At 45.8% G+C, this 27,088-nt stretch overlaps 1 protein-coding gene across 2 annotated transcripts in view; it reads right to left on the bottom strand.

Annotated features, from left to right (window-relative positions):
* Positions 1–27,088, bottom strand: part of IL12RB1 (interleukin 12 receptor subunit beta 1) — a 485,568-nt gene that overhangs the window by 375,027 nt on the left and 83,453 nt on the right. The window lies entirely within an intron of this gene.

Genomic DNA, 27,088 nt, shown 5'->3' with positions numbered 1-27,088 from the left:
TGTGTTTTGTAGTACATAAATAGTGTTTTTCAATGCTGAAAAACAAACAAACTGAGTGCTGGTTGCTTTATCTGAAAAATGTTAGCTAGTTGCACTCAATAGTCCCCTATGGTGCCAAAATATCAGATTATTGCTTTTGAAAAAAAAATGATTTTAAGCAGGGGGTGTATTTACATCTGTGCAGAAGGGCATTGATATCATTGATCACTCCAGCACAGCAACAATGCTCATGTGCACAAAATTGGCATAAAAGCCACATTTTTTCTCAAGTAGTAATCTCTTGGTATTTACAGTACCACATGGGACCACTGAGTGTGATTTGCTGATATTTTGCAGAAAAAAAGCAACCAGCATTGAAAAAATGCTATTTATGCATTGCAAAATGCACACTTTAATAGGTGATCATTCTATTTGCGTTTTTGCTGCAATTTCACAATCCATTTATTTGCATACTTTTATTACAAGTGTGACCCCCTACCCAAATGATTGTTTGTATGTATATTGACCACTACCTTCAGCACCAGTTTTTACCTTTAAAACAGGGGCATCCTTAGGGGAAGAAAGGGAATGGGGGCTGGGCTAGGGCCATTTTGGGCAGGAGGGGGCACAGCACAGGGAGGGGGAGCAGTGGGCAGTGGCGGGGCCCGATGCCTCCTCTCCTTCACCTCGAGCTCCCCCTTCAGAAATGACAGGAGCGGCAGCGGGCAGGAAACGCGGGCTCACCTCTTACACTTCCATGCGACATCCGCTCTTCTCTGCTGAGCCTCACTCTACTTCCTGAGCTAATCATGGAACACGGAAGAGGTGAGCCCGTGTTCCTTGCCTGCTGCTGTTATTGCTGGAGGGGGGAGCCCGAGGTGAGGGATGGGGGAGTCGGGCCCCCCTCCCCGCTGTGTGTGCTCACTGCTCCCCCCTGTGGCACCTATAACTAGCTAGCTAAACTGGGGGCACCTATAGCTAGCTAACCTATACTGGGGGCAACTATAACTAGCTAGCTGTACTGGGTCACCCGTAGCTGGTTATCTATACTGGGGGCACCTATACCTGACTAACATACACTGGGGACAACTATAGCTGGCTGACTATACTGGGGCCTCATATAGCTGGCAATCTATACTGGGGACCAGGGCCGGCGCTACCATAGAGGCAAAGGAGGAAAAAAATGTCAAAAAGACCTTATAGTTTTTGAGAAAATCGATTTTAAAGTTTCAAAGGAAAAAAAATACACATTTAAAAACCAGACGACTTTAACGGTTAATAGCAAATCACCCTTAAAGGGAAGGTTCAGGGAGGGTGGGGAAAAAATAAAAATCAATTTCCACTTACCTGGGGCTTCCTCCAGCCCGTGGCAGGCAGGAGGTGCCCTCGCCGCCGCTCCGCAGGCTCCCGGTGGTCTCCGGTGGCCGACCCGACCTGGCCAGGCCGGCTGCCAGGTCGGGCTCTTCTGCGCTCCAAGTCCTTGTACTTCTGCGTCCCACGCCGGCGCTCTCATGTCATCGGACGTCCGCCGGGCTGTACTGCGCATGCGCAGAACTACTGCGCATGCGCAGTACAGCCCGGCGGACGTCCGATGACGTCAGAGCGCCGGCGTGGGACGCAGAAGTACAAGGACTTGGAGCGCATAAGAGCCCGACCTGGCAGCCGGCCTGGCCAGGTCGGGTCGGCCACCGGAGACCACCGGGAGCCTGCGGAGCGGCGGCGAGGGCACCTCCTGCCTGCCACGGGCTGGAGGAAGCCCCAGGTAAGTGGAAATTGATTTTTATTTTTTCCCCACCCTCCCTGAACCTTCCCTTTAAAAGCTAGAAACCCTAAATGTGCAGGATATGTTAAGGAGATCATTGGAAATAAGAGGAAAAAACAATTTTTCAAAAAGACCATATAGTTTTTGAGAAAATCGATTTGAAAGTTTCAAAGGAAAAACGTATACTTTCAAATGCGGTAAATGTCACTTTTAGTAGCAAACCTAACGGTAGTGTAATTTTACATGTATCAAAAGAAAGAGCAATACATTTCCTGATGGAGTTTCCAGGAGGTCCATACGCAGTACGTTTGGACCTCCTGGAAACCCCTCCGCTGCAAAAAAAAGGTTCCTTAATGACGATTTTTGTTCCGGGGTGTCTGTTGGGGGGGCCCCCAGGTTTATTTTGCCCTGGGGCCCCATTGTTGCTAAAACCGGCCCTGCTGGGGACACCTATAACTGGATACCTATACTGGGGGCACCTATAGCTGGCTACCTATACTGGGGGCACCTATAGCTGGCTACCTTTACTGGGGACACCTATAAGTGGCTACCTATACTGGAACACCTATAGCTTGCTACATATACTGGTGCCACCTATAGCTGGTTACCTATACTGGGGCACCTATACCTGACTAACGTATACTGGGGACACCTATAGCTGGCTAACTATACTGGGGCCACCTATAGCTGGCTATATGTACTGAGGGCACCTATAGCTGGCTACCTATACTGGTGGCACCTATAACTGGCTACCTATACTGGGGCACTTATACCTGGCTACCCATACTGGGGGCACCTATAGCTGGCTACATATACTGGGGGGCATCTATAGCTGGCTACATATACTAGGGGCACCTATAGATGGCTACCTATACTGGGGAACCTATAACTGGCTACCTATACTGGGGCACTTATACCTGGCTATACTGGGGACACCTATACCTTGCCATCTATACTGTAATTTGTTTTTTTAATATCCTGCCTGGCCTGCCTTTCCAATATCTGTGTTTGTTTGTTTGTTTTTATCTTGGGGGGGGGGGATGTAAAGTCTTGCAGGGTGGCCTAGTGATTTCTAGTTACACCCCTGATTTAAACTTATAGTCTTAGCAGGACACTTGCTTGATGGACGCATATATTTTTTTTCAACCTAGGTAACAAAGTAACCACATACCAGATTATTCTTTGAATGTTTAAAGATAGCCAATAAATGGTATCACCCAAATTCAAAACTTCCTGCTTTAGTTGATGGCTAACCCTTTGCATTACTCTACTAATTACCTTTCACAGTACTACTTCCTGGGTGATATTCCCTCATTTATATTCTGACATTTATTACATGGTGACATTTTTACTGCTGGCAAGTGATGTAGCTGCTGCTTGCTGTTTTGGCAGTTGGAAACAGCTGTAAACAGCTATTTCTCACAATGCAACAAGGTTCACAGACAGGAAACTGCCAGAAGTACCTCGGTACTCAGAGCTTCTTGTGGGAGGGGTTTCACCACAATATCAGTCATACAGCACGCCCTGATGGTCTGTTTGTGAAAAGGAATAGGTTTCTCATGTAAAAGGGGGTATCAGCTACTGATTGGGATAAAATTCAATTCTTGGTCGGAGCTTCTGTTTAAGAACGCACATGCAATAATTGTTGACCATGGGGAATTGGGAAACGATCCCTCGGCGACGATATGGGGACAAATGGTGTACTGTAATATATGAGGCAGCTGCGGCGAACAGCACCGCTGCCGCAGCTGCCTCCATCCGTCCGTCCAGCGTCCAGGACGCCGAGGACGGAGCCTCCTCACTTGCCGGGGGTCGCTTTAGCGCGCAGGCACGCGCATGGACGGGGCCTTTATGCGTGGAGGAAGCCGATCAGCTGACCTGCCGGTCAGCTGATCGCAGAGGAGACTCACGGCGCCCAGGATTGGTTGATGAGAGGGGGGCGTGCCAGTGAGGTCTCCTCTGCTTCATAAGCCTCCAGGCTTCAGTGTTGCATTGTCTGTTGTCGTGAATACTTGCGTGTTAGCGCTCAGACCTTAGGCTAGTTCTCTGGTGTTGATGCTACGGATTTCATACCTAGACTAGAATATTGTTTACTGTTTGATCTCCTGTGTATGAATCTTAAGCTATTACTCTGACTCTGATCCTGCCTTCTGATCCTGTACTTTTGCCTATCTGCCTACCTGTTGCTGAACCTCTGCCTGATTAGCGATTACTCTCTTGTCTCACGATTCTGTACCGATACGTACCTTCCTGTTGCTGAACCTCTGCCTGATTACCGTTTACTCTCTTGTCTCACGATTCTGTACTGATACTTACCTCTCTGTTGCTGAACCTTGCCTGCCTGACCATTCTACTCACCGGTGGGCCCTCGCCACTGGTGAGGTGTTTACTACGCCAGCTCTGCTGGTGAAACCGCTCTGCTAGGCTATAGTTCAGCCTTAATTACCTGCTCTTTAGGTACCTGTCATTTTAGTATCACTGTATCTCGTGGGCTGCAGTACAGTCTGACTCACCCGCCCCTCGGGTGGTCATTTGCCTGCAGTATATTCTGAATCACCCGCTCCTCGGGAGATTCAGCCTCTTCAGTATTGTTTCTCCAGATTGCTGGAGATTGTACGTTAGTGCACGCTTAGTGTACTGTCTATACCTCACCAGCCCCTCTGGTGAGGCCTCATTAAAGCATTAAAGTTACGGTTACACCAATCACTACACTCTCAGCTCCTTGCCTGCTATACTAGCATTATTGGTGATTCTAGAGATCACCCATAATCAGGTATAGCGTCTGTATTATTGGTGATTCTGCAGATCACCATATAATCAGACATCTGAGCAACGAAACAAGACTGTTACAGAACAACAGACCAATAAAGCATAATGGAGGCACTCTACCAACGGGTCGACGTGTTAACCACCACCATTAATGAACTCATTAACACGGTGAACGCTCAACAGACTCAGATTGACCAACTAGCTGAGTCAGTTAACCGTTTATTGGACCCTAATACTCGAGTGTCTCCCTGTTCTGTGATCGAGCCGAGGGTACCCCCACCTAAAAAATTCTCGGGGCATCGCTCAGATTTTAGTAATTTCAAGCATAGATGCCTGTCATATTTTGAATTATGACCCGTTTCTTCTCGTACAGAAGCCCAACGGGTCACATTCATTAAAACTTTGTTGGCTGGAGATTCCCAGTCCTGGGCATATAGTCTCCCTACAGGGGATGCGGCCTTGGTCTCAGTAGAGGAATTCTTTAAAGCCATGGCCGTAATCTACGACGATCCTGATTTGGCAGTGACTTCAAAGAGGAAGTTAAAGACCCTCAGGCAGGGTCATAGTTCTGTGGAGGTTTATGCCGCCGAGTTCAGGAGATGGGCAGTCTCAGTCAGGTGGGAGCAGTACGCACTCTTAGACTGTTTCTTGTCAGGATTGTCTGACACTGTGTCCGATCTTATGTTGGGTCATCCAGAACCCAAGACTCTAGATGAGGCCATTTCCTTGGCCATTAAAATTGATAGACGAGTATGCTATCAACAGCAAACTCGGGCTAAGCCCCAAAGAAAGTTTTCCTCTTGTACTTTCTCAGCTCCTACGCCTTCCTCTCCGCCAGCTGACGAGCCAATGCAAATTGGGCAGGCCAAGCTTTCAGAGGTGGAGAAAAATAGAAGGCGAGCTGAGAAACTGTGTTTATACTGCGCTGATAAAGGGCATATGGTTTCTGCCTGTCCTAAGAAGGCGGAAAACTCTATCGCTTGGAGTAGCTGGAGGTACTACCCTAGGCGATCTTGAAATACCTCTAAATAATAAACGGTTGTTGCTCCCTTGCACTATCACCTGGGAGGATCAGGTTCATACTACTCAAGCGTTTGTAGACTCCGGGGCAGCTGTCAATGTCATGTCTGCTAAATTCGCGAATCATTTCAGATTTCCGTTGCTTCCACTGGGGGAGCAGATTAAGATTACGGCTGTGGACGACTCCCCATTGCCTCTCACCATCACTCAGACCCCTGCATTGTTATGTCAGAACAAATGCAGTTTCTGATTTTGGAAATGTCCACGTTCACGGTCATCCTGGGCATGCCGTGGTTAAAAAAGCACTCGCCAGACATTGATTGGAGTACCAGACAGTTGATTAGCTGGTCTCCATACTGTCAGGATCATTGTTTAAAGCAGATCCCTATTGCCGTTAATGAGGCCCAAGTAGTTGGAACCATTGAACAGGATCCAGAACCCTCTGGGGTTCAGGTTGACTTGGATTGGGCAGCAGAGCTGGCTCCTTTTCAACAGGAAGTTCCTGAAAGCAAACCAGATGGGGTTCTTTTTGTGCCCCTCCAGTTGAGATTCAAAGTCTTGGAGGCATTCCATGCCCACAAAAATGCTGGTCACCCAGGAGCGGCTCGTACCCGAGAATTATTAAGTCGCAGTGTATGGTGGCCCTCAATCACCACAGATTGTAAGGAATTTGTGGCTAGCTGTGCGGTTTGTGCCAGGAGCGAGGCTTCTAGGCAAGCACCTGCTGGTACCTTACAGCCTCTGCCAATGCCCGAGGAACCTTGGACCCACTTGTCCATGGATTTTGTGGGCGAATTGCCTCCCTCTGAGGGTAAAACGGTCATTTGGGTGGTAGTCGACAGGTTTAGTAAGATGGCCCACTTCATCCCCTTGAACGGACTCCCCTCGGCACAGGAATTGGCAGAACTGTTCGTTCTCCATATCTTCAGAATCAGAATCAGAATCGCTTTTATTTCGCCAAGCACGACTGAATCGTGCCCGGAATTGGGTTTGGCACATAGATACAGGGCATTACATAGAAACATAAGAGACATAGAACATGTTAGACATCACTTCATTCCAAAACATATACATAGCACATTTACCCCAGCCATGTGGGTTGCAGACAGAAGATCGGCCTGGAGGGGGCAGCCTAAGGGGGGAGAGAATGAGCAGCGTTTGTAGAGTTCAGCAACTTTACGGCTGAGGGGAAGAAGCTATTTTTGTGTCTCGTGGTCTTAGTGGAGATGGACCGGTACCTCAGATGCCTCCGCCCCCAGGGGAGCTGACTGAAAAACTGGTGGCCAGGGTGAGAGGGATTATTTGCAATCTTCAATGCTCTGGAGCGTAACCTGGCATTATAGAGGTGGTCAAGGGCAGGGAGTGTGTTCCCTATGATCCTTTCCGCTGACCTGATCACCCTCTGTAGTTTGCGTCTGCGCTTTCGGTGGAGCCAGCATACCAGACAAGGATGGAGGAGCCGAGGACGGATTCGATAGTTGCGGTATAGAAGTTCGTCAAGAGATTCTGTGACATGCCGAACTTCTTCAGTTGGCGAAGGAAGTAGAGCCTCTGCTGAGCTTTCCTTTGGGTGAAGACAGTGTTTTCCTTCCACTTTAGGGTGTTGGAGATGGTGGTGCCCAGGAGGCGGACACAGTACACTTTTTTCACCACCGTTCCTCCAATGTGCAGTGGGGGTGGAGTGGGGGCATGCTTCCTAAAGTCGATGATAATCTCAACGGTTTTTGCATTGTTGAGGACCAGCTTGTTCTCCCTGCACCAGTGGCAGATCCTGTCCACCTGATGGCGGTATGCCTGCTCGTCATTGTTGGAGATCATCTTGGAGATATCTTCAGGCTGCATGGGATTCCCCAGGATGTGGTGTCAGATAGGGGAGTCCAGTTCACTTCTCGTTTCTGGAAAGCGTTTAGTCAGCAGTTAGTGCACGCTTAGTGTACTGTCTATACCTCACCAGCCCCTCTGGTGAGGCCTCATTAAAGCATTAAAGTTACGGTTACACCAATCACTACACTCTCAGCTCCTTGCCTGCTATACTAGCATTATTGGTGATTCTGCAGATCACCCATAATCAGGTATAGCGTCTGTATTATTGGTGATTCTGCAGATCACCATATAATCAGACATCTGAGCAACGACACAAGACCGTTACATGTACAGATACATTGCTAGTCTTCAAATTTAAGATGCATACATATAAAATGTGCATTTCTCCCTGGGTAAAATATCTATACATTTTTTCCTATGCTGCTGTTGCTTACAGTAAACGGTAAAGCGCTGAAAGATGGTACAGGTTTTGGACTAGTCCATCTCCTCACGGGGAATAGTCAGCAATATCTTTATTCTTTACAAAAGCACTCCTTGTAAAGGATCTAAGCAAAGATGCCAACCAGCCTCCCTACTCCCTGGCTCACTATTCTAGCAGTTTCACTGAGCAACTGCTGTTCAGTAAGTGCTTTTATATATAAAGAAATATTTGAGACTCCACTATGAGGAAATGGATTAGTCCAAAATCTGTCAGATTGTTACTACTCTAAGTTATAGTAAGTAATCTATAGCACATTTTATTCTGGAACAGTTGTACATTTATATGTATTTTAAATTTTACAATTTTTTTGCAACAGTTGTCCTATAAGGCTAGTTTCACATATCATGCAGTGCAATTCTCCTGCAGCAGGAGAGCCCCTGGCAGGACGATTACAACCTCCGGCAACCGACCTGCAAACAAAACACCAGACAGATGTACCCACACCCAGCTACAAAAAACAAAAGACGTCCATAACATCACAAAATACATGCCAGTCCAGTTCCATGAACAATAGAAATCTTAAGTAACAACCATCATAAAAACAATTAAAAGCTAGGAGCAGCGAGTGGGTACAAACAGAGTGCGGTACCAATCAGTAATAAAATAAGGTCTGCAAATACAGATCACTCACAGGATGGGACAACACACAGAAAACAATATGAAGCATAACCAGGAAAACAGATACGGCGGCTGCAAGCGCCGCATAATAACCTGTCTGACACAGCTCAATAGCAGATTACCCAAGTATATGCTGGTAAAATATACAAATATGCACTCACCCTGGAATGGAAATAACCACACAATGAGACCCAGACCCTGCGCCTGATCTCACGCGTATCAGAACCCTGTCCCTTCGTCGGAGATAAGTGGTATTGTGCTAGGTATCCCTTAAATGCTGGGAGCCGCCAAGTTCCGGTGGGCATGGCCACACCCATTGCGGAACCACACTGCTCGTCATGACACACATACCTGATTCCACACAATGACGGAAATCAAGCCTTGCTGTCAGGCCGACCAGCTCCCGGGAGAGTGCATAAATGCAAATAATGCAAAGGAAGCAATTGACTTAACAATAAAGAATTATATAGCACACAAATTAATAAAGAATATACAGTGGGTTGCAAAAGTATTCGACCCCCTTGAAGTTTTCCACATTTTTTCACATTACTGCCACAAACATGCATCAATTTTATTGGAAGTCCACATGAAAGACCAATACAAAGTGGTGTACATGTGAGAAGTGGATCGAAAATCATACATCATTCCAAACATTTTTTACAAATAATTAACTGCAAAGTGGGGTGTGCGTAATTATTCGGCCCCCTGAGTCAATACTTTGTATAACCACCTTTTGCTGCAATTACAGCTGCCAGTCTTTTAGGGTATGTCTCCACCAGTTTTGCACATCTAGAGACTGAAATCCTTGCCCATTCTTCTTTGCAAAACAGCTCCAGCTCAGTCAGATTAGATGGACAGCGTTTGTGAACAGCAGTTTTCAGACCTTGCCACAGATTCTCGATTGGATTTAGATCTGGACTTTGACTGGGCCATTCTAACACATAAATATGTTTTGTTTTAAACCATTCCATTGTTGCCCTGGCTTTATGTTTAGGGTCATTGTCCTGCTGGAAGGCCTCCACCCCCAGTCTCAAGTCTTTTGCAGTCTCCAAGAGGTTTTCTTCCAAGTTTGCCCTGTATTTGGCTCCATCCATCTTCCCATCAACTCTCACCAGCTTCCCTGTCCCTGCTGAAGAGATGCACCCCCCGAGCATGATGCTGCCACCACCATATATCACAGTGGGGATGGTGTGTTCAGAGTAATGTGCAGTGTTAGTTTTCTGCCACACATAGCGTTTTGCATTTTGGCCAAAAAGTTCCATTTTGGTCTCATCTGACCAGAGCACCTTCTTCCACATGGTTGCTGTGTCCCCCACATGGCTTGTGGCAAACTGCAAACGGGACTTCTTATGCTTTCTGTTAACAATGCCTTTCTTCTTGCCACTCTTCCATAAAGGCCAACTTTGTACAGTGCATGACTAATAGTTGTCCTATGGACAGAGTCTCCCACTTGAGCTGCAGCTCATCCAGAGTCACCATGGGCCTCTTGACTGCATTTCTGATCAGCGCTCTCCTTGTTCGGCCTGTGAGTTTAGGTGGATGGCCTTGTCTTGGTAGGTTTACAGTTGTGCCATACTCCTTCCATTTCTGAATGATCGCTTGAACAGTGCTCCTTGGGGTGTTCAAGGCTTTGGAAATCTTTTTGTAGCCTAAGCCTGCTTTAAATTTCTCAATAACTTGATCCCTAACCTGTCTTGGACCTGTCTTGTGTGTTCTTTGGACTTCACGGTGTTGTTGCTCCCAATATTCTCTTAGACAACCTCTGAGGCCCTCACAGAGCAGCTGTATTTGTACATTAGATTACACACATGTGCACTCTATTTAGTCATTAGCACTCATCAGGCAATGTCTATAGGCAACTGACTGCACTCAGATCAAAGGAGGCCGAATAATTATGCACACACCACTTTGCAGTTATTTATTTGTAAAAAATGTTTGGAATCATGTATGATTTTCGTTCCACTTCTCATGTGTACACCACTTTGTGTTGGTCTTTCATGTGGAATTCCAATAAAATTGACTCATGTTTGTGGCAGTAATATGACAAAATGTGGAAAACTTCAAGGGGGCCGAATACTTTTGCAACCCACTGTATATTATATTAAAGCAAAAACAGTATTGGAGGGAGTCTATGAAGCAAATATTATATTACAATCTAAAAACACTGCCATCTTATGGTTAAATACGGCAGTATATATAAGATGAATAAGGATGTTGAATAGGAACGGACACACTGTGTGCTGGCGACATCTGGTGTAGGAACGGATAAGGACCAACACCCAGCAAGGCTGAGCTCCCCGAGATTCCATTGTTTGCACCGCTCTCCCAACTGCTGCATGAGATCAAGCATGCACCGCTCATTGTCTCTCCGCCGTCCCCTGTGCATAGCAACACAGTGCATCATCAGCTACACAGCTGACACGCATGTTTGCAGCAGGGCTCAGCTACAGATCCCTGATGGGTGACATGCAGTGGGCATGTGTACGAGCCCTAAGAATTTGTGGAAATAATTGTTTTGAAATCCTTGTCGACAACACAATCTCCCTGCGTTTTCCGCATTAACTCCGGTCAAGATGTGTCATTATAATAAGCCATTTCACAAGTTGGACAAAAGCCACCTATATAGGAATAAATACAGACAGGTAAAGGATTACCAAGCATAACTCCCCTAATAGAAGGTCTACTATCCAAATGTAAACATTAAATAATTACAAGTTGTATTTGTCCTTTGTTTTCTAGCCAGTTCCCCACCACTGCATCGTGCATCTACATCCCTGTGGACTTCACTTCAGCACCAGGAGTGTAGATACACTTATCACGCTGTTAAGTACACAGGATAGTATGGGGCATCTAGTGTTCAAAATGAAAAATACATCTACAAGTGTTAATAAGTAAAAAATACCTAATTTTAACCCCTTATTTCCCCCTCCTATTGATATAACTATAGTTGTTGTTAAAAAAAAAGAAGAAAAAGTGACAGCATAAAAACAAATAGTTACCTTGGGGACTGTTTTAATATGTCTGTCATTAGGGTATATCACTACTACTTTTGCAAATTAGGGCTTGTAATTCTTGATCTAGTATAAAGAAACGTAAATAGAAAAAATACACCTTTATTTCTAAATAAAATATTAGTGTGACAAATTGTAGGGACACAATTTAAACACTTCAATCTATCTGGGCGACTATAGTTGTCCAGCTAGATACCGCTAAAGTCTACCTGGATGCGTATAAGTTTCCAGTGTTATAGCTGTGGGTGCGCGCGCATGTGCGCGTGACCGCCACTCTTACCCGGCAGTTCCCCGAACCAATTGCAGTGCCTGGAATGAATGGATGTGACCCCCATCAGGGGTCATGTCCATTCATAATGACAGAACTAAAGAAAAAAAATACTTCCTAGTAAATCAGGGTAGTGTTTGCACACAGTACATATTTTTAATAATAAAAAAAAAATAATACAGTTAATCCCTTCCATACCCCCCTCCCCTCCACCCCCCACACCAGTTACCAAACATCCCATGTTAAAAAAAAGTTAAAAAAACCCCAAAACATTAATAGTTGCTTAAGGACTCAGCTTTTTTCTTTAATATGTACCGTATATACTCGCATATATGCTGAATTTTTGACCCAAAAAAGTGGCCCAAAAGTAGGGGTCTCAGCATATATGCGAGTCATGATGCTAAAGTGTCCCCCCTCGCTCCGGTATGCTCCCCCTCCACTGGAGCGGTACATGTAAAAAAAAGTGTGCCTCCTCTTCGGCTGGAGCGGATTCCTCACCGAATCTCCCCCCTGAGAATTGCAGAGCTTTCCGCACTTACCGGTCTAGTCCTGAGCCCCCGTAATGGTGTAGGACTGCTGAGTGCCAGCGTCACATGTCTGGGGCCCCATAATGCTGTCTGCGGGTAGAGGAGAGCTGAATATCAGCATCACATGTCCGGGGATTCCCTTCTTCTCTGACGCTCTCACTGTGTCTCATATCTATGACGAAATCTAGTGGCATATTGAGACACAGGGAAGAAGGGAATCCCCGGACATGTAATGCCGATACTCAGCTCTCCTCTACCCGCAGACAGCATTACGGGGCCCCGGACATGTGACACTGGCACGCGGCACTCCTCTAACCACCGACAACATTACGGGGGCCACGTCAGCCTGGACTGGACTGGTGAGTGAACGCTACACTGCAGAAAGCTCTGCAAATCACAGGGGTATGGGGCAACTGCCTCCCCCTTCCATGTGCATCTCACTTTTCCATGTCCAGCACCCCCTTTTCCATTATATGGGCATCTCCCTCTTCCATGTGCAGCAACCCCCTTCCCCTTCCATGTGCGTCTCCTTCTTCCATGTGCAGCAACCCCCATCCATGTGCAGCAACCCCCTTCCATGTGCGTCTTCCTCTTTCAGGTGAAGCAACTCCCTTCCCTTTCCATGTGCTGCACCCTGTTCCATGTGCAGCAACCCCCTTCCCCTTCCATGTGCAGCAACCCCTTCCATGTGCGTCTCCTTCTTCCATGTGCAGCAACCCCCTTCCCCTTCCATGGGCGTCTTCGTCTTCCATGTGCAGCAACTCCCTTCTCTTTCCATGTGCATCTCTGGCTTATATGCGAGTCAATGACTTTTTCCTGCTTTCTGGGGTAAAAGTTAGGGGGTTGGCTTATATGCAAGTATATACGGTATGTTGTGAGGCTACATTACTGTTATTTCAGTACATAAGGGCTTGCAATTGACCGGACAAAAAAACCCCAAAACCGAAAAAATACACCTTTTTTTTTTTTTTTTAAACAAACGTGTGAGAGATCGCGGAAAAGCAGCCGCGAGTGCTACTGAGCAGGCGGCTGATTCCGCGTCCAGTGCGGCGGTTTGCACGCAGCAGCGTGCAGCTGGTGTGGCTGAGCCTGTTAGTTCACACAGGTTTAGAGCTACGCACGCGCGCGCCAGAAGTCAGGACCTTTATGCCGGCAGGAGATGTGTCAGCTGATCAGGATGATCAGCTGATTCCTGCTGGACTCCTGATTGGCTGAGTGGTTTGGGCGGGGCGGCAGAGTCCTACAACTATATATACAACTTGCTTGTCAGTTGCTGGTTGTCTGCCGTTGCGAACACTACGTGGAAGCACTCAGACCTTTAGTCAGATCCTACAGTGTGTTAGAACCAGGTGGACCTGGGAATTCACACTTAGCCAGTTTACTAGTACTGTTAATCTGTGTATTTATTCAGACTAGTTCCAGGGTGCTGAGACCAAGGACCTCGCACTCAAACTAGGCAATGTTTGATATCTGTTATGACTTATTGCTTTTCTGACTACTCCTCTGTCTTCTGATTTGGTACCTCGCATATCTGATATACTGTTGCCAGACCCTGCTTGCCTTGGATACCGAATCAGCCTTCTGTCTTTGTACCTAATCTGTCAGTGTGTTACCGACCAGGCGTGCCCGACCTCGAGAGCTATCTCTCCTCTTAAGAGATAGTCTCCAGACCAGATAGTGACATCCACCTTCGGGTGTCACTCACTCCCTGGTCCTTCCTACCTCCAGCCTGACTCCTCCCCTTGGAGAGCCTCAGGCTGCTGAAAGGTTCCTGTGCCTTCCCAAGCAGTATTCCAGCACTGCTGGTGCATTGCGCAAAGTATTACTGTTACACCAAACACTCACATACCTATAGGTGTCCAGAGGTTAGCAATATATCTGTATTATCGGTGATGCTGCAGATCATCAATAATCAGGTATATATCTGCATTTTTGGTGATACTGCAGATCACCAATAATCAGATTCTCTCTGCGTGCTGACACCAATCGTTACAGAACGGCAGACCAAACCCAAATGGACGCACTCCGCAGCCGTCTCGATGCACTCACCACTACGGTGGAAAATCACACCCGAGTGCTGGACAGTCACCAGACTCAAATCAACGCTTTGGTTGTACTGTCTGGGACTGTACAAGTTTATCAGACGGCTATGGATACCATGCGATCTCCTAGCACAGACATACGTATGTCTGTACCTGAAAGGTTTTCTGGCCACAGATCTGACTTTCTAAACTTTAAAAACCGAGTGTTGTCATACTTTGAGTTGAGACCTAGTACTTCAGGAACTGTAGCTCAGAGAATTACGTTTATCAAGACACTATTGTCAGGAGATTCCCAGACTTGGGCATATAGTCTTCAGCCAGGTGATGGCGCGTTAGTGTCAGTTGGGGCGTTCTTTGAAGCTATGGCCATAATTTACGATGATCCGGATATTTCCTCGACCGCAGAGCGGAAGCTCAAGACATTGCGGCAGGGCAGAGATCCGGTCGAAAATTACGCAGCTGAGTTCAGAAAATGGGCAGTTTCAGCTAGATGGGACTCATTTGCATTATTAGACTGTTTTTTATCAGGGCTGTCAGACGCGGTCTCAGAGTTGATGTTGAGCCATCCTGAGCCCAAATCCCTCGATTAGGCCATTTCATTGGCCATCAGAATCGATCGTCGTGTACGATACCAAAGACAGACCCGGGGTAGGAACAATATGCGATACTTGACCTTTGCAGCGTCTCCTTCTGTTCCACCTCCACCTGCTTCGCCTCCACCGGAACCAATGCAAATTGGTCGGTCAAGATTGTTGCGGGTGGAGCGGAGACGCAGAGAAACAGAGCAGCTCTGTCTGTACTGTGCAGAGGGGGGTCATAAAGTGCAGAATTGTCCCAAGAAGTCGGGAAACGCTGCCGCCTAGGTGTAGTCGGAGGTAATACCCTAGGCGCGCAGTCATTACCTCTAGATGATAAACGTTTCCTTCTCCCTTGCACTATAACCTGGCAGGATAAGACTGAGACTACTGAGGCCTTCATAGATTCTGGCTCAGCAGCTAATTTTATGGATTATGAATTTGCTAAGAAATTGGGGATTCTGATCTCCCCACTAAAACAACAGATTCGGGTCACTGCGGTGGACGATTCCCCGCTGTAGAGTAATCACCCTCTTTCCCAGACCCCAGACTTGGGGGGTCACAATAGGGTTGTTGCATAAAGAAAGTTTTTCATTTTTTGTGTTACGAATGGCAACCTCCACGATCATTCTTGTCATGCCATGGTTACAAATACACTCGCCTCAGATCAATTGGGCTACGGGTCAGCTAACGAGCTGGTCTGCCCATTGCTAAACATCATTGTCTAGCGAAAGTAACCTTTGGTAAAACCAAGATTCACATGGAGGGATTGCCAGATCAGTATTCAGAATTTGCAGACGTGTTCTGTCCCAAGTCAGCAGATAAACTTCCTCCACACCGTCCCTTTGATTGCCCCATTGATCTTAGGTCGGGTTGTATGCCCCCTAGAGGTCATCTCTATAATTTATCTGGGCCAGAGAAGTTGGCCATGCAGGAGTACATCCGAGAAAACTTAGCTAAAGGTTTTATTCGCCCTTCTCGATCCCCGGCAGGGGCAGGGTTCTTTTTTGTGAAAAAGAAAGATGGAGGCCTACGGCCCTGCATTGATTATCGGGGTCTAAATAAAATTACAGTAAAAAAATCGCTATCCTTTGCCTTTAATAGACGATTTATTTACTCAAGTCACCAATGCTAAGATTTTCTCAAAACTGGATTTGAGGGGTGCTTACAACCTTGTGCGGATCAGGGACGGTGAAGAATAGAAGACGGCCTTTAACACTCCCGACGGGCACTACGAGTACCTAGTGATGCCCTTCGGGTTGTGTAATGCCCCGGCCGTCTTTCAAGAGCTGATTAACGAAGTCTTTAGAGAGGTGTTGGGTAAATTCGTCTTAGTATACCTAGACAACATACTAATCTTTTCGTCCAACCTCTCAGAGCACAGAAATCATGTTAAGTTTGTGTTACGGAAGTTGAGACAAAACATGCTGTACGCTAAGCTGGAGAAATGCATTTTCGAAGTGACCTCTGTTGCCTTTCTGGGGTACATAATTTCAACCTCTGGCCTCTCTATGGACCCAGGAAAGGTTTCAGCAGTTTTGGAGTGGCCTCATCCTGTGGGATTGAAGGCTCTCCAGAGGTTCCTGGGGTTCGCTAACTACTATAGGAGGTTCATAAAGGGGTACTCCACGGTGATTTCTCCTCTCACCAGTCTCACAAAGAAAGGGGCAGATACTCACCACTGGTCCCCTGAGGCCCATGCTGCTTTCTCCACGCTAAAGAAATTGTTCTGTACTGCACCCATTTTGAGACGTCAACACCGCCTTCCCCTTTATCGTGGAGGTAGGTGCCTCAGAGGTAGGGGTAGGGGCTGTGCTGTCTCAGCGTTCCGTGTTGCAAGGAAAGTTACACCCCTGTGCCTATTTTTCACGCATGTTTTCACCCGCAGAGAAGAACTACGATATAGGCAATAAGGAACTTCTAGCCATTAAGTTGGCCTTTGAGGAATGGCGACATTGGCTAGAGGGTGCAGAACACACCATTACTGTCTATACTGACCACAAGAATTTGGAGTACATTGAGGGTGCTAAGAGACTTAGCCCCCGACAGGCCCGGTGGTCATTGTTTTTCTCAAGATTCAGATTTGTAATCACGTATACCCCTGGTAGTAAGAACATCAAAGCTGATGCTTTGTCCAGATGCTTTGAACCCGAGACAGCACTGCCCTCAGACCCAGAAACCATTCTTCCTCAGAAAATGGTTCTAGCCGCCACTGAGACCTGGAGGGACTGGACAAAAACGTTGAGTCCGTTCCAACAGGATGTACCTGAGGGAAAGCCTGAAGGGGTCATGTTTGTACCATTACCTTTTCGTTTACAAATACTGCAGTTGTTCCATTCCCACAAGAATGCTGGGAATTCTGGGGCCACCAGAACTCAGGACCTCGTTGCGAGATGTGCCTGGTGGCCATCATTGGCAACTGACTGCAAGGAATATGTAAGAGAATGTGCAGTGTGTGCTAGGAGCAAACCCTCCCATCAGGCACCTGTTGGGACATTGCAATCATTGCCAGTCCCGAGTGAACCATGGACCCCTCTGTCCATGGATTTTGTGGGCGAACTCCCCAGGTCCGAGGGCATGACGGTCATTTGGGTGGTAGTCGATTGTTTTAGCAAGATGGCCCATTTTGTCCCCTTTAAAGGACTCCCCTCGGCTCAGGAATTAGCTGAGCTCTTCATCCAACATATTTTCCGGCTGCATGGTATTCCGGAAAATATAGTGTCAGATCGGGGAGTCCAATTTGTTTCAAAATTTTGGAGGGCATTCTGCCATCAGTTAGACATGGAGCTATCTTTCTCATCAGGCTACCACCCACAGACCAATGGCCAGACCGAGAGAACCAATCATTCTCTGGAACAGTTTCTGAGATGTTATGTGGCAGACGTTCAAACTGACTGGGTCAAATTCCTGCCATATGCAGAATTTGCACACAACAACTTGAAGAGCTCCTCCTCAGGTTTTTCTTCATTCCAGGTGGTAACAGGAAGGTCACCTAAGTTCACCCCATTACCAGTGGCTGCCACCCCATTTCCAGCCCTGGAAGATTGGCAGAGGTCCTTGAAGCAGATTTTGGGAATGGTAGAACAAAATCTGAGGAGGGCTTTTCAGAGTCAGAAGAAACAAGCTGATAAGAGACGTTCCATAGAATGGGAATACCTTCCAGGTGACTTGGTTTGGGTGTCCACACGACATTTGGCTCTGAAGCAACTGTCTCCCAAGTTAGGTCCCAGATTTGTGGGTCCGTTTCCTGTGATCAGGAAAATCAATGATGTCACTTATGCCATTGATCTCCCTACCAGCATGCGAGGTGTGAGATCGTTCCATGTGTCCTTGCTCAAGCCGGCGGTGCCCGTGGATTCCGCTCCCCCCCCCCTGTGTTGATTGATGACCAATCTGAATATGAAATTGAGAAGATTCTAGACGCCCGGCTTGTGCAGAACTCCGTGCAGTATTTAGTGCATTGGAAGGGGTATGGCATTGAGGAGAGAACTTGGGTGCCAGAATGTCGCATGCACGCAGAGGAGTTGAAAAAGGAGTTTCATAACTTACATCCTGAGAAGCCTGGCAGGAGATGTCCGGAGTCCACTCCTCGTGGGGGGGGTACTGTGAGAGATCCCGGAAAAGCTGCCGCGAGTGCTACTGAGCAGGCGGCTGATTCCGCGTCCAGTGCGGCGGTTTGCACGCAGAAGCGCGTGTCTGGCGGCAGAGCGGGACGCAGAAAAGCCGCCGCATGCAACAACAGTCAGGCGGCTGATTCCGCGTCCAGCGCGGCGGTTTGCACGCAGCAGCGTGCAGCTGGTGTGGCTGAGCCTGTTAGTTCACACAGGTTTAGAGCTACGCACGCGCGAGCCAGAAGTCAGGACCTTTATGCCGGCAGGAGATGTGTCAGCTGATCAGGATGATCAGCTAATTCCTGCTGGACTCCTGATTGGCTGAGGGGTTCGGGCGGGGCGGCAGAGTCCTGCAACTATATATACAACTTGCTTGTCAGTTGCTGGTTGTCTGCCGTTGCGATCACTACGTGGAAGCACTCAGACCTTTAGTCAGATCCTACAGTGTGTTAGAACCAGGTGGACCTGGGAATTCACACTTAGCCAGTTTACTAGTACTGTTAATCTGTGTATTTATTCAGACTAGTTCCAGGGTGCTGAGACCAAGGACCTCGCACTCAGACTAGGCATTGTTTGATATCTGTTATGACTTATTGCTTTTCTGACTACTCCTCTGTCTTCTGATTCGGTACCTCGCATATCTGATATACCGTTGCCAGACCCTGCTTGCCTTGGATACCGAATCAGCCTTCTGTCTTTGTACTTTATCTGTCAGTGTGTTACCGACCAGGCGTGCCCGACCTCGAGAGCTATCTCTCCCCTTAAGAGATAGTCTCCAGACCAGATAGTGACATCCACCTTCGGGTGTCACTCACTCCCTGGTCCTTCCTACCTCCAGCCTGACTCCTCCCCTTGGAGAGCCTCAGGCTGCTGAAAGGTTCCTGTGCCTTCCCAAGCAGTATTCCAGCACTGCTGGTGCATTGCTCAAAGTATTACTGTTACACCAAACACTTACATACCTATAGGTGTCCAGAGGTTAGCAATATATCTGTATTATCGGTGATGCTGCAGATCATCAATAATCAGGTATATATCTGCATTTTTGGTGATACTGCAGATCACCAATAATCAGATTCTCTCTGCGTGCTGACACCAATCGTTACAAAACGTTTATTGAAAGTTGCAATACAAGGTTACATACATAGAAAACATTATGTATATAATAATTTATACAAGTTAAAGTAAAGTACAGTGACAGAATTACATAACATGCAGATTAATCCAATGCAATGTATGCAGATATTGAACATTTTAGTTGATTACAAACAAAATATTAAGCTGTATATTATTACTCCAAAGTATAAGGAAAGTACAGTAAACCGGGGGAGTTGAAATGACTCGAGTCAACATGACAATGAAAGGTTAGCAGTGCTTAGTGTAATCTGGTGTTTTTTACATACACAGGCAATAGGTGTTCCATATATTATACAAATGGACTTTTGACCCACCTTTCCCACACTATGGAGAATTTATTGGGGCATTTTCTGTGTTTATAAACCAATTGTTTATAGGGGAGGGAGGTTTTTATTCTGGATTTCCAATCTGTAATTTTTGGACATATGGGTGACATCCATCTAAATGCTATGCATTGTCTGGCTGCAAATAAAGTTTCTATCAAGAATGTTTTGTCGAATTTATTCATATCAGGATTGACAATATTGAGGATGCACAATTTGATGTCAGGAGTGGCAGGTGATCCCATACGGTCGTGAAGGAAATCAGTTATTTGTTTCCAAAACGCAGCTAGGGGTGAACACTCCCACAGCATATGTAGGAAAGAGGGATTTTTAAGTTTACATTTGGGGCAGTGAGGTGGGACATTTGGGGAGTATTTGGCCACTTGAGATGGTAGTAGGTAACTCTGATGTATAATGTATAGTTGAGTTAATTTGTCACGGATACAAGGCGAGATGGACTTAGAGGTGAGTAAACATTCTTCCCATTCCTCTTCATCTAATTCTATGCCCAAATTGGTCCATTTGTTGCATGCGGAAGTAACTAGCTTTTGGGATTGAGGTTGTAGTAAAAGAGAATACAGTGTACCGATTTGGTGTTGGTGTTTGGCGTTGGTGTTCTAATATTAATGAAGTACCAGTCATGGGGAATTCCCATGGGAATTGAGCTTTCAAAGCGTGGGAAAGTTGCATATACATAAGCTCAAATTTATTTGGGAGAGAGTATAGATCTTTCAGATGAGCGAAGGGGGCCATACGAGAACCTTTAATGATTTGTCCTAGGTATGTTATACCTTTATCAGCCCATAATCTTGTATTTTCTAATTTGATTAATTCAGGTAGGAGGGGGTTTCCCCAAAGTGGTGTGATATTCCCAGTTTGTGGAGGGGAGAATTTTAAATGCTTTTGTCCATATTCTAGAGGCCTGAATCAAGATGGTATTATTAGAATTGTGTGGACAAATAGTACCTTTTAGAAGGCCAAGTGGAAGATTACAGCTCCTGTTCGTGGTTTCATATTCCAAAAGTTCCGGGGCATAGGGGGATGGGTGTATGAACCAATTCTACATGTGTTCCAGTTGTGAAGCTATATAGTACAGCAAAGGAACTGGAAGTGCCATGCTCCCAGAGTCAGAAGGGCATTGGAGTATGGTGTGTTTAAGTTTGGCTCGGGATTTCCCCCATACTATAGATAATAGAAATTAATTACGTTTTTTAAAGAATGGGATAGGGATATATACTGGGGAGTTATGTAAAATGTAAAGAATTTTTTGAAGTAGTACCATTTTAATAAGGTTTATGCGGCCTGCTACAGAAAGGGGTAATTTAGTCCAAGCAACTAGTTTCTGTTGTGTTAGGTTTAGAAGGGGAACTACATTATCCTGATAGTATAGCTTTGGATTTGCTTGGACTATAACACCTAAATATTTAAGGACATTGTGATTTGAAGAGGGCAGGAAAGTGGTGTGATAGAAACTTTTGGGTCATCGATACCTGTCACAGGGCCCCTAGTGGCCGGAATGCAAAATGCCTTCCAATCGGTTTCAGCACACAGACCATGCAAGCTGTGGTCGCAATCTGTGCTCAGAAACCGCTGGAATTTTGGCGGCAGACTGACTAGATGGGAGCCTGTGAGTTACGGTAATTACAAATTACACACTATTTCACGGTATAACTGCCACCACCGGTTAAACACACTCTATTCTGTCTAGCTAGCGACAATAGTAGCGTCTCTTCAGAGACCTGGGTTCATTTTCTGTGTGGCTGAATAATAGGGTAGCGGAATAAACAAAATGACGGTTTAGCGTTGTTTTATTAAAATGCTATATAAATAATTAATATATACAGAAAATTATTAAAATCAGCAATTCTAGAAACATTAATAGCCAGTATGAAAATAAAAAGGGAGAAAATACTTAGTTCGTGGAAATATGTCCTTCTGGGAAAACTTGTAAAGTTCCTTTGTTTCAGTTCAGTTCAAAGTCCAAACAAACCAGGTGCCAGCATGTCCTCAAGCTGGCAAGGATATAATCAGGATGATGTTCAAAGTGGAGGACCCTGAGTTTGGCTCCTCTGCCATTCTTATGCCCCTGATCCAGTAGGAGGGAGTGAGGGCAGGAGCCACACACCCCATTAGGATATGAGAGGAGTCCTCCCCTTGTCCTGGGGACCAGAAATCATATCTAACCATATATGGGCTCTATCTCACAGAACCGTACAGGTCAGGGCAGATTTACTAACATTTGCAGGTCTGTCTCGATTTACCTAGCAGCCTGATACCAAACATTAGGGTTAGGACCCCTGTGGTACCATCAGGGCACTTTCAAACTGCCTAACTGGCAGTCTTTACCTCAGAATGTTCTGAAACTTTTTCAGTACCAGCGCCAGACCAGGCCCAGCATGCTCTGTGAGTTTGGGGGGCCTGCCAGCCTGGCAATACAGGAAATATGATACATATGGCAGTTTATGGAATATTATATACATTTACGGGTAACAGCAGGTCAGTTCTAGGTGAAGGCTCTTTTGAAGCTTAGGGCAGCAGGCTACGTGTCAGCTCCCCTGCTGGGATTGTCAGAGAGTCTGACTCTTGCTCTAATAAATTGGTTCTGTCAGGCTGCTCATCAACTTCATCTGATGGATGGGCCCTTAGCACAGCTGTGGGTGCCTGGGACACTTCTGCTGAAGGCTCCTGCCTTTTGGTGGAAGGAGAAAAAAACTGTCTTTTAAACTAAGAAAAGTCATTCTCTGATCGCTGCAATGACTGGCAAATCTAACCAAGGAAGCGATCAGAAAAACGACTGCAAATCTTCCAGATTCGCCTGCGTTTCTCACGTCTGTTTCCGTGACAATACCTAGTATTGCTGATTTACTCCAATTGATTGATAAACCTGAGTACAGTCCTGTTTCTGTTTTAATGTCAAAGGCTGCTTTTAGGGAGAAGTGTGGGTCAGCTAAATAGAGAATAGTATCGTCTGCGTATTGGCTAATTGTTTCCTCTACTGTTCCTACACAGAGACCTTTTATATTAGTACTATTCCTAATTCTGCAAGCCAAGGGTTCAGCTGATAATGCATATAATAATGGTGATAAGGGACAGCCCTGGCGAGTTCCTCTAGTGAGAGGGCATAGTTTACATATTAGTGAGTTTGTACACACTTGTGCCATGGGGTTGGTATAAAGGAGTTTTACCTATCGTATATAGTTATCTCCAAAACCAAATCTGTCGAGAGTGGCAAATAGATATGGCCATTCCACACAGACCATACAGCGAGTCCCAGAGTTAGTGTGGTGTGCTTGCAGATTAGTATACAGTCTGCGAATATTTAGAGCTGTTTTTTTCCCTGGCATAAAACCTGTCTGGTCACTCCTGACGAGGGAAAGTATAACTTTATTTAGTCATAGAGCAAGTATCTTTGCTAGGACTTTAACGTCCATAGGGAGCAAGGAGATCGGGCGATATGAGTCGCAGTAAGAGTGGTCTTTATCAGGTTTTGGGAGAACTATTATTAAAGCGGTCCGCATTGATGAGAGGATGGTATTAGACTCAAAAGCCTCATTTAAAGTAAGCAGCAATTCCGGGGAAATCAATTCAGTGTATTTTTTGAAGAGTTCTTTGGGGAGACCATCTATGCCGGGGGCTTTTTGATTTTTGGATGGAGTGAATTGCTAATTCTACATCTTTAAAAGTAATGGGGCTATCAAGAAAATCCCGTTGCTCAGGGAGATAACTTTCCAGGCTCCAAGAGACTCTTCAGCCGGCTGGTAATTTTAGAAAACCTTGCAATTCCATGTCCTACCTGTGGATGGCATCTTGGACTATCTTGCATATCCACTACTCACCACCAGATGTCCTCAGCAGGACTTTGTTTGCAATTATGCATTCAGCTGCAGAGAGCCTATTTGAAGACTCCACCCTGCTACAGACTTTGCCAGAGCTTCAGTTCTATCGGCCTCTGCTTGCTGCTAGCTGCCTGAACTCCTGGACACTTCAGCCACGCCCCTACCACACCCCTGATCACGCCCCCGTCACACCCCTAGTCAGGCATATCATGAAGATTTCATAAGAAAAATGTTGTTTTATAATTCAAACCACACTGGTCCTTTCTATCCTGGTTCATTTTCCTTCATATTAACATTTTAGAATTAGTAATACATCAATTTAAAGGATGGAAATAAAGTTTAGAGTCAATCAAAAACATTTTTTAGAGAAATATATATAATTACATAGACAGGAGGAACAAAGTCCTGAAAGAGGGACAAATGAGGAGGAAAGAGGGACAGGGCTCCCAAAGAGGGACTGTCCCTCCAAAAGAGGGACAGTTGGGAGCTATGTAGGTCTGCTCTGCAGCTATTACTTGTCAGTGCTGCAGAGTCCAGGAATGCTAACAGGGCTGCATGGGGGAGAGGAATTTCGTGGCTAAAGTAGAAGCACTGAGCCAGACATCATGGTGCTGTGTAAAGGCAGCTTGTGCGGATGGGATCACAGCTGTCAGAAGTTTAGCAAAGGTCACAGACAGCTGCGGCAAAACATAAACATGCTGCTGCCAGTAGCTGATAAGAGTCGCTGGGTCTGCACTCTGCACACACAGTTATGTGCTGATACAGCCTAAGTTCCTAGAGCCCAGTCTCTCATCTTCCTCTTCTGCACTAAGGCCACAACACTCTCAGGGGCCATCTGCAGGAATGTATTCTGAGCAATCACTGGGGCTTTCTGACCATCAGCTCCAGCAGCTCTGCAAGCCTCACATGTCACAGGGACAGAGCAGGGGGCGGAGTTTGTGCGAGCACAGCCATTTCACTTGCAGGAGGGAGAAAAAAAACTAGTTTAGCAAGCGTTCATTCTGTCTACCTGTTCTGATCTTTCTGAGTTCTGGTTAATACGCTCAGCACTACTTTGCACTGAGCCACTATTGTTAAAATATTGTTTGTGGTTGCTTGGATCTACACCTGCTCTGTGCGCCACATCTCCTACTGGAGTCAGTCCTCTCCTACACTAGTGCGTTCGCACTATAACTGGGGATATTCTGGTTCCTTGTGCTTGCGTGTGAATCTCCTTCACGTCAGGATATGCATTGCGTGCTGACTGTGAAGAATATACCACCGATCGTGAAATTATGATAGCCCCAATACAAATCCCCATTGTGAAGGAGACCTCCATCAAATATGACACTGTTTATTATGGTTCCTGTTCCTTTAAGAGATTTGAGACACTTAACTCTGAAACAGAAAATTAGTTTTTTTCTGAATGTACTAGGTTCCTAGCCAATCCTGAATTCCAAGCCACTCCTCTTTCTACCTGGGCACCCCAGATAGTTTATATCTTGTTTAAGGGGAAACTGAGTGGGCTTATGATGTTCTGTATCACACAAACTTGAAAGAGAGACCTCTTGAATTTCTAGCTTTTGTGATCCATAACTGGCTGAGCAAAACTAATTTGCCTTATCCTTTTAATGAGCTCCTGGCAGCTTTTCAATCAGCTGTTGCTTCAACTGCTTACAAAAATAATTCGCAAGCAGGTAGTTGCACTGATAGCTTTCCTTCATCTTTGAATAAATCACCTAAGGCAGCAAAGTCTAAAGTCCTGCATAAAACCAAACGTAAACGTTCCAGAACACGTTTACAACCACCAGAGTCGTTGTCCATAGCGACTGCGCATCAGACCTGTAATGAGACTCTGCCATTAGCAGATAATGAAATTCAGTTACCATTCATGAGAGTTAAATGGACTTATGAAACTACTAATGAACTTTCATCGCTAGCCAGGGAGAATAAAGATTTTTGTTTAAATGAACTGTCTGAATATGATTATGAAGAAATATTACAGAGTATTGAGCAGATCAACTTATTTGTGCAGCAAGGGAAATTTGCATATACTACAGTTCAACACTTGTTACAGGTCTTGGAGATTCTTAGGAATAAGAAATCTGCCAATCGCCTGCTAAATGAACCTATCCATGTTCCTGCCCCAGCTCCACCTGTAAACTGTGTTCAGCCTGAATGTTCAGCTTTTGTTAAGTGTGCATGGGACCCTCCATTTTAGAAATGGGAGATTGAAGCTCTGGTCTGTGAATTGGAGAGTGATTCAAGTTCATTTTGCCATTGTTACAGTGCTAAGAGTGAAGCAGTATTGAATGCATGCATTGAGTCTGCTTATAATTTTATAAAAACTGGTGTGTGTAAATATGACTTTGTGACTCCGCTGATCGATATGTGGGAAATGATTTTGGATGAATTATATGCGATTCAATCAGTTGATACCAGGGAAAGCACACTGTCAGTTGGAGATTGTTCCACTTCTTCTGTTCCTGAGGCTCCGCAATCCAGTCTGGTGACCTCAGAACCTCTGTCTCTGAGTTTTCCACTAGTTTCACAATTGAACTTGACTCCAGATTCGCAAATTTGGTGTTCTGACCCGCCTGCTTCAGCACCTTTGGCTGATTCAGTGAATGATTCTGAGCTCCTACTATGTGATACTGAAGTTTCTGAATCCTTGTCTTGTCGAGTGAATGTTCCTGTTATTTCACCTTGTACCATGGATAACTCAGTGTTACTTTCCAGTAAGACGGAAGCTACTGATACTCCCTTAACCTTACCCTGCACACATTTTTCAGCAGTGGACCCAGAAGTCCTGCTGACTTCTGAGTCCAGTCTAGCCAGTACTCATGAGTCTTTGTTCAGTGAAACAGAAACCAAAGAATCATTGCCTGCTTCAGCAAACACTTCTGTAGAGTTAACCTGTGTTGATAAAGTTCAATCCCTGTCTGTTCTAGCAGACACCAATAGTTGCATTGCATCAATTCCTGAGTCTCAGCAATCATGTTTGGTAATCTTAGAACCCCAGCATCTGGATTTTCCAATTTCACAGTTGAAGAGCTGTGGTTCAGATTCGCAGGCACTGTATGCTGATCTTCCTATTTCTATACCTTGCTCTAGCTCCACAAGTGGTTCAGAGCATCTGTTATGGGAACCTGAAATCACAGAATCATTGCCTTGTTTAGAAAATGTTCCAGTAAATTCGCCCTGTACCATGGATTACTCAGTATTCCTGTCCAATGAAGCTCAGGTCAAAGAATCATTATGAAGTTCAGCAGGTGCTTCCATTGTTTTGCCCTGCAATATGGACTGTTCAGTGATCCTGTCCAGTGATG

Source organism: Hyperolius riggenbachi, chromosome 1 (genome assembly GCF_040937935.1).
Source record: "Hyperolius riggenbachi isolate aHypRig1 chromosome 1, aHypRig1.pri, whole genome shotgun sequence".
NCBI classification, from domain to species: Eukaryota; Metazoa; Chordata; class Amphibia; order Anura; family Hyperoliidae; genus Hyperolius; species Hyperolius riggenbachi.
This window is presented reverse-complemented; position numbering and strand designations above follow the sequence as displayed.